This window comes from Myotis yumanensis, unplaced genomic scaffold (genome assembly GCF_028538775.1).
Source record: "Myotis yumanensis isolate MYYU_CA2020_CCGP unplaced genomic scaffold, mMyoYum1.0.hap1 SCAF_24, whole genome shotgun sequence".
NCBI classification, from domain to species: domain Eukaryota; kingdom Metazoa; phylum Chordata; class Mammalia; order Chiroptera; family Vespertilionidae; genus Myotis; species Myotis yumanensis.
Window position 1 is genome coordinate 11,184,322 of NW_027223775.1, and position 8,364 is coordinate 11,192,685.

The 8,364-nt window shown below is 54.2% G+C and overlaps 1 non-coding gene across 1 annotated transcript; it reads left to right on the forward strand.

Moving 5' to 3' along the window:
* Nucleotides 1-7,955: 7,955 nt before the first annotated feature.
* On the forward strand, nt 7,956-8,029 carry TRNAR-GCG (transfer RNA arginine (anticodon GCG)). Its single transcript has one exon. It is a non-coding gene; the product is annotated as a tRNA-Arg (tRNA).
* The last annotated feature ends 335 nt before the right edge of the window (nt 8,030-8,364 follow it).

Below are 8,364 nucleotides of genomic sequence, written 5' to 3' on the forward strand. Positions count from 1 at the left end.
CTGTTAAATTTCAACAAAATAATGCGTCTGTGCCAGCAAAGCCGTGGAGTTCATTGACCCGATGTCTATTCCAAACATAACCCTAGACTGTCTGCTTTGTGAATCAATGGAAAATTTACAATTATTAATGATAAGCCTGTGTTTTCTATCAAAATTACTTCTTGCGTGAATTGTGGGACATGCTATAGAAACACACACACACACACACACACACACACACACACACACACACACACACACTAAATCCCAGACACTGGCCAGGCCCGTCCAGGGGCCTCTGGTTTTTTAGGAAAATTGGTTCGTCCACATGTTAACACGTCTGTGTTTTCCTTAGCTTCCCCGCTTGCTACGTTTCCCCATTTTTTCTCAATAAAAAAAATAAAAAAATATTCCCCTAAGATGGATCTTTAACGGTTACCCAGGCCTGCCTGATTGTAGGGTGGGGTTGGGGGGGGGGGGGGGATGGATTTAAGACGTTCTCAGCCTCGAGGGTTGAGCGGCAACCGGTCTTAAGTCAAATTGCTTTTTTTAAAAAAAAAATATATATATATATTTGTATGGATGTCAGAGAGGAAGGGAGAGGGAGAGAGAGAAACATCCATGATGAGAGAGAATCATGGATCTGCTGCCTCCTGCACGCCCCCTACTGGGGATCGAGCCCACAACCCGGGCCTGTGCCCTTGACCGGGATTCGAACCCAGGACCCTTCAGTCCGCAGGCCGATGCTCTATCCACTGAGCCACACTGGCCAGGGCTCTTTCTTTCTTTCTTTTTTTTTCAGTTTTTAGACGCAAAATCAAGCCAAGCACTTACACACACACACACACACACACACACACACACACACACGGTCTAAAAATACAAACAAAAACCCAGATCCCTGTGTACACGTTCCCCCGAATAGTAAAATGTTATGAACGACGGAGCCAGCGATTTCGCTCTGTGTTATTTTCCCAGCCCGGCTCTCTCCACCGCCTGCTTCCCTCACTATGGCCGGGGAGACGTAAAAAAAATAAAAATAATAAAATTGTGTAAAAGAGGGAATTTTTCAGTGTTTCTCAGCAAACCACCAGGATGTCACACCTGGGTGGTCTGAACCCTCCACGCCGGAAATTGGAGTTTTTTTGGTATTTTTTAGCAGAAGGAGTTTTTTTTTTTTAATTTCTGCATCCTTTGCAGACATGCCTCAAAGGGAGAGGGTCGTAAGTGTGGGTCCTGGCCTGTGGGATCGGGTCGGAACCGGCTCTCCGACATCCCCCGAGGGGTCCCGGATGGCGAGAGGGTGCAGGCCAGGCCGAGGGACCCCACTGGTGCACGATCGAGGCCGGGGAGGGACGCGGGAGGTTGGCCAGCCCGGGAGGGACCGTGGGAGGGAGGGCTCCAGGGCGTGTCCGGCCCGTCTCGCTCAGTCCTGATTGGCCGGACCCCAGCAGCAAGCTCACCTACCGGTCAGAGCGTCTGCCCCCTGGTGGTCAGTGCACGTCATAGCGACTGGTCGACCGGTCGGCTGTCTGCCCCCTGGTGGTCAGTGCACGTCACAGCGAGCGGTTGAGCGGCCTTAGCATATCATTAGCATATTACGCTTTGATTGGTTGAACAGCCGACCAGCCCACCAGACACTTAGCTTATTAGGCTTTTATTCAAGCACTAGAGGCCCAGTGCATGAAATTCGTGCATGGGGGGGGGGGGTCCCCTCAGCCCAGCCTGCACCCTCTCCCATCTGGGACCCCTTGGGGGATGTCTGACTGCCGGTTTAGGCCCCAATCTCTGGCCTAAGCTGGCAGTCGGACATCCCCCTCACAATCCGGGACCGCTGGCTCCTAATTGCTCACCTGCCTGCCGGCCTGATCGCCCCTAACTGCCCTCCCCTGCTGGCCTGATCGCCTCTAACTGCCCTCCCCTGCCGGCCTGGTCGCCCCTAACTGTCCCCCCTGCCGGCCTGATCGCCCCTAACTGCCCTCCCCTGCCGGCCTGGTCACCCCATGCAGCCTGCTGGTTCCGTCATTTGGTCGTCCCTCACTAACCCCACTGCCCGCCTGGTCGTAGGCAGCCATCTTGTGATGGAGTGACGGTCAATTTGCATATTCCCTCTTTATCCCATAGGATAGGATGGGCGTGGGGTCATGATTCCTTGCAGCTGGCTCTGAGCTCAGCCACGCCTGCTTCTGGAGCTATGAATATAGGGTGTCCCAAAATTCACGCAAGAAGTAATTTTGATAGAAAATACAGGTTTATCAGTAAAAATTGTGAATTTTTTATTGATTCATAAAGGACACAGTCTAGGGTTACGTATGGAACAGCACATCGGATCCATGGCCTCCACGGCTTTGCTGGCACAAACGCACTCCTTTGTTGAAATTTAACAGCCTTTGAACCTGGGCTATGTATATAGTGTATATATAAAGGGTGTCCCAAAATTCACGCAAGAAGTAATTTTGATAGAGAGCACGGGTTTATCATGAAAAATTGTAATTTTTTTATTGATTCATAAAGGACACAGTCTAGGGTTTATGTGTGGAATAGCACATCGGGTCAATGGCCTCCCCGGCTTTGCTGGCACAGATGCCAAGCTGCGGTCTTCATGGGTCTTCCCTGTCCCTGCTCCTGGGCCGTCATTGGTCCTTGGTGATGCTGATCGAATGGAAGGGATTGACATCCAAGGGCAACAGATATTAGAATCTGATCCAATCAACCGAGTCAAATCAGGCTTTTATTTATTTGTTGTTGTTAATGCTCACGCAGAATTCAAATCTTGCGTGAATTTTGGGACACGCTTTACAACGGAGGCCTGGATGCTATCGCCGGGGATCGAAGGTCACGGGGTCCAGGTTATGCGAGGGGGGTGCATGGTCACCCCGGCGGGGGGTGGTACAAGGTTCAACCCTTAAATTGGCCCTTGTTAGGCCCCTGCGGACCTCCTATACCTGACCCAGCCCCCCTGGTCTGCTTTCTCCAATGTGTGTGCTCTTGCCCTGGCCTGTGTGGCTCAGTGGATAGAGCATCAGCCTGCGGACTCAAGGGTCCCGGGTTCGAGTCCCGGTCAAGGGCACATGCCCGGGTTGCGGGCTCGATCCCCAGTAGGGGGCGTGCAGGAGGCGGCCAGTCCATGGTTCTCTCTCATCATGGATGTTTCTCTCTCTCTCTCTCTCTCTCTCCCTTCCTCTCTGAAATCAATAAAAAAATAAATATATATGATTTTTGCAAACCCCCAATCCTTTGCCAACCCCCTGATCTTTGCAAACCTGCATGTTGCCTCATTGTCTTTGGAATTTTCATGAATTCAGCATGTCCGTGTGAATTCCCCGCGCCCGTACATGAAAACTTCATTTCCTGTTAATCTGTCTCGGCTAAATTTAAAAATATATATACTTTTCTTGATTTCAGAGAGAGGAAGGGAGAGGTGGGGAGAGAGAGAGAAACATCCATGATGAGAGAGAATCACGGACCGGCCGCCTCCTGCACGCCCCCTCCTGGGGATGGAGCCCCCAACCCGGGCATGTGCCCCTGACCGGGAATCGAACCCGGGACCTCCTGGTTCATAGGTCGAGGCTCAACCACTGAGCCACACCGGCCGGGTTTGTCTCTGCCCCATCCCCTCTCCCCCCATAAACCAGGTGCTTTTGTGGGGTCGAAGGATTAAGATGACACAGGAAAGTAGGACAAAGGGATAGGAATGGGTATGCAACGTGGGCTGTTTACGGGTAATGCGGGCTGGGGGTCTGCAAAGGGCTGGGGGTCTGCAAAGGGTTAGGGGTTTGCAAAGGGCTGGGGGTCTGCAAAGGGTTAGGGGTTTGCAAAGGGCTGGGGGTTTGCAAAGGGCTGGGGGTTTGCAAGGATCTGGGGGTTTGCAAAGGGCTGGGGGTCTGCAAAGGGCTGGGGGTTTGCAAAGGGCTGGGGGTTTGCAGAGGTTTGGGGGTTTGCAAAGGGCTGGGGGTTTGCAAAGGGCTGGGGGTCTGCAAAGGGCTGGGGGTTTGCAAGGATCTGGGGGTTTGCAAAGGGCTGGGGGTTTGCAGAGGTTTGGGGACTTGCAAAGATTTGGGGGTTTGCAAAGATTTGGGGCTTTTCAATGGGCTGGGGGTTTGCAAAGGGTTGGGGGGTCTGCAAAGATCTGGGGGTTACAAAGGCCTGTGGGTATTTAAAGGGCTGAGGTTTGCAAAGATCTGGGGGGTCTGCAAAGGGTTGGGGGTTTGCAAAGGTCTGGGGGTTGCAAAGGTTGGGGGTTTGCAAAGGGCTGGGGGTCTGCAAAGGGCTGGGGGTCTGCAAAGGGCTGGGGGTTTGCAAAGATCTGGGTGTTTGCAAAGATCTGGGGGTTTGTAAAGATCTGGGGGTTGCAAAGGGCTGGGGGTTTGTAAAGATCTGGGAGTTTGCAAAGGGCTGGGGGTTTGCAAAGGGCTGGGGGTTGCAAAGGTTGGGGTCTGCAAAGGTTAGGGGTCTGCAAAGATCTGGGAGTTTGCAAAGATCTGGGGGTTTGCAAAGATCTGGGGGTTTGCAAAGATCTGGGGGTTTGCAAAGGGTTGGGGGTCTGCAAAGGTTGGGGTCTGCAAAGATCTGGGGGTTTGCAAAGATCTGAGGGTTTGCAAGGATCTGGGGGTTGCAAAGGGCTGGGGGTTGCAAAGGGCCTGCACCCCTGGTTCCTGCAACAAGGTTGCTAATCTTTCCATGACCACAGGCAGCTCCGGGATGGGGAGGCTGGGCGCCTTTCCAGGGGAGCTCCCAGCACCCCCCCCACCCCACCCCCCGCACCCCACTCCTGTCCCCCTCCCCGCCGGGTGCGCATGCGCCTTCTTCAATCAGAACCGGCCATCTCTGGTCCCCCCACTAATCTATTCCTGCTCCGAACCAAATCCCCCACGCGGCCAAAGGGGCGCATTTTTGGGGGGCGGGGAGGCGCGTGTCTCCGGAGCAGCTGACAGAAGCGATGATTTGAATTCGGGGGTTTCTGGGGACGCCCAGTCGGCAAAGCGCACGTACCCAGAATCAAGTGACTTTTTGGGGAGATAAGTGGGTTTTTCTGAGAAGAAGCAGGAGATGAAAGTCCGTGATAATCGCACCAGGGCCTCCCACCGCCTTTTTGGGCCACCAACCCCCGCCCCCACGGAGCAGGAAATGGGGCTCAGGGGGTGGCCGGGGGGAGGGGCCTCCCTTTGGTCTGAGTCCTGTGGACACCCCCCCCCCCTCCCGCCCCCCTGAAAAGGAATTTACGGAGCCTAAGTTCCCAGTGTGGACGCAAGGGGGCCCCCGTGCTAACCTGACTTGCAAGGGTTTGGGGGTTTGCAAAGGTTTGGGGGTTCGCAAAGGGCTGGGGGTTTGCAAAGGTTTAGGGGTTTGCAAAGGGCTGGGGGTTTGCAAAGGTTTGGGGGTTTGCAAAGGGCTGGGGGTTTGCAAAGATCTGGGGGGTTTGCAAAGATTTGGGGGTTTGTGTTGGGGTCCCCCAACAGTTTTGCAAAGATCTGGGGTTTGCAAGGATCTGGGGGTTTTCAAAGAGTTGGGGGTTGGCAAAGATTTGGGGGTTTGCAAGGATCTGGGGGTTTGCAAGGATCTGGGGGTTTGTGTTGGGGTCCCCCAACAGGTTTGCAAAGATCTGGGGTTTGCAAGGATCTGGGGGTTTGCAAAGGTTTGGGGGTTTGCAAAAGTCTGGGGGTTTGCAAGGATCTGGGGGTTTTCAAAGAGTTGGGGGTTTGCAAGGATTTGGGGGTTTGCAAGGATCTGGGGGTTTGCAAGGATCTGGGGGGTTTGCAAGGATCTGGGTGTTTGCAAAGGTTTGGGGGTTTGCAAAGATCTGGGGGTTTGCAAAGGTTTGGGGGTTTGCAAAGGTTTGGGGGTTTGCAAGGATCTGGGTGTTTGCAAAGGTTTGGGGGTTTGCAAAGATCTGGGGGTTTGCAAAGGTTTGGGGGTTTGCAAAGGGCTGGGGGTTTGCAAGGATCTGGGGGTTTGCAAGGATCTGGGGGTTTGTGTTGGGGTCCCCCAACAGTTTTGCAAAGATCTGGGGTTTGCAAGGATCTGGGGGTTTTCAAAGAGTTGGGGGTTTGCAAAGATTTGGGGGTTTGCAAGGATCTGGGGGTTTGCAAGGATCTGGGGGTTTGTGTTGGGGTCCCCCAACAGGTTTGCAAAGATCTGGGGTTTGCAAGGATCTGGGGGTTTGCAAAGGTTTGGGGGTTTGCAAAAGTCTGGGGGTTTGCAAGGATCTGGGGGTTTGCAAAGATCTGGGGGTTTGCAAAGGGCTGGGGGTCTGCAAAATACTGGGGGTTTGCAAAGGTTTGGGGTTTGCAAAGGGCTGGGGGTTTGCAAGGATCTGGGGGTTTGCAAAGGTTTGGGGGTTTGCAAAGATCTGGGGGTTTGCAAAGGTTTGGGGGTTTGCAAAGATCTGGGGGTTTGCAAAGATCTGGGGGTTTGCAAAGGTTTGGGGGTTTGCAAAGATCTGGGGGTTTGCAAAGGTTTGGGGGTTTGCAAAGATCTGGGGGTTTGCAAGGGTCTGGTGTTTGCAAAGATCTGGGGGTTTGCAAAGTTTTGGGGGTTTGCAAAGATTTGGGGGTTTGCAAAGATCTGGGGGTTTGCAAAGGTTTGGGGGTTTGCAAAGATCTGGGGGTTTGCAAAGGTTTGGGGGGTTTGCAAAGATCTGGGGGTTTGCAAAGGTTTGGGGGTTTGCAAGGATCTGGGGGGTTTGCCAAGGTCCCCCCCTGAAAAGAATTTACGGAGCTTAACTTCCCAGTGTGGACACAAAGGGGTCCCCTGCTAACCGGACCAGCTCAGGGGGGGGGGCGGCCTGCGTGGAGGCCTTGCGAACTCAGAGTCCTAAAGTCACCCCCCCCAAAAAAATGGTCTGAAATGAAAAAATAATAAATTACCCCCGGCCGGTGTGGCTCAGTGGGTAGAGCGTCGGTCTGCGGACCGAAGGGTCCCGGGTTCGAATCCCGGTCCAGGGCACATGCCCGGGTTTCGGGCTCGATGCCCAACCAGCAGGGGGCGCGCGGGAGGCAGCCGGTCCATGATTCTCTCTCATCATGGATGTTTCTCTCTCTCTCCCTCTCCCTTCCTCTCTGAAATCAATTAAAAAGTATTGATAAATTTTTTAAACATTCTATTATATTGTGGCCACCTCACTTATGGCGATATCTTATCAATGACACAGTTTTAAGCGCATCGTTACCCATAGAGACAGCGTGTAACCGCGGTTCTCAACCTTCCTCACGCCGCGACCCCCTCCTACAGCTCCTCATGTTGCAGGCGACCCCCAATTTCATGGTTACCCATCGAACACCATGAAAGCACAGGGATCAATCACAAAAACAATATGTCACGATCGATGTGCTTTCCGATGGTCTTAGGCGACCCCCGCGAAAGGGGTCGCGACCCCCAGGTTGAGAACCGCTTGGCTAGCCGCCGGCAGACTCGGTGACTTGGGCAATACTCCCGGCCGCCACCAGGGGGCAGCCGTGTCCGCGGCTTCTCAAAACCGCCTCCTCCAAGGAGCTTTTAAAGTAAGAAAATCTGAGAGTTTGGCCCCAAAACCACTTCCTCCCCCCGAGGAGGGCCCTGGGGTGATCCCTCTGTCCCCCCCCAAAATGCATGGCCCCTTTTCTGCCACCAGAAGGAATATTTTCTGTTTGAAATGAACTTTCTCCGGGACCCAATGGTTGAGAATGAGGCAGCTTGTCCGACAGAGAATGAAGTTGGGGGGGGGGGGGGGGCAGAGAGAGAGAGAGAGAGAGAGAGAGGTGGGAGGGGGTCCTCCATGTCCCAGACGGTCACTGACCCTCCGCTGGCCCGCTGCCCCGGTGACCCCTCCGCGTCCCCCGTCCAAGCCCGGAGGGCTCCCTGGAGGCGGCGGCACTGGCTCTGAGCAGCACAGAGGCGGACGAGAGCCAGGTGTCCAAACGCCAGGCCGGCCTTTCGGGCCAGGGCAGCGTCATCGCGGTTTTTATTTTCTCTTTAAAAAAATATTTATTGTGGCCCTGACCCGTGTGGCTCAGTGGCTAGAGCGTCGGCCTGCGGACCGGAGGGTCCCGGGTTCGAATCCCGGCCAAGGGCATGGACCTGGGTTGCGGGCACATCCCCAGTAGGAGGCGTGCGGGAGGCAGCCGATCGATGCTTCTCTCTCATCATCGATGTTTCTAACTCTCTCTCCCTCTCCCTTCCTCTCTATAAATAATCAATAATATATATATATATTTTTTAAAAAATTAGGGTTGTCACGCAGAAGAATTTTGAGTCAGAGATTTTGCTGGTTTGGGCAACGCGCTCCCCAAAAGGTTGCCCACCCCCCCCAGCTTCGGAAGAGCCACACTCCAGGGGCCAAAGAGCCGCACGTGGCTCGCGAGCCGCAGTTGGCCGACCCCGGGGGGGGGGGGGGGGGGCCCCAGATCC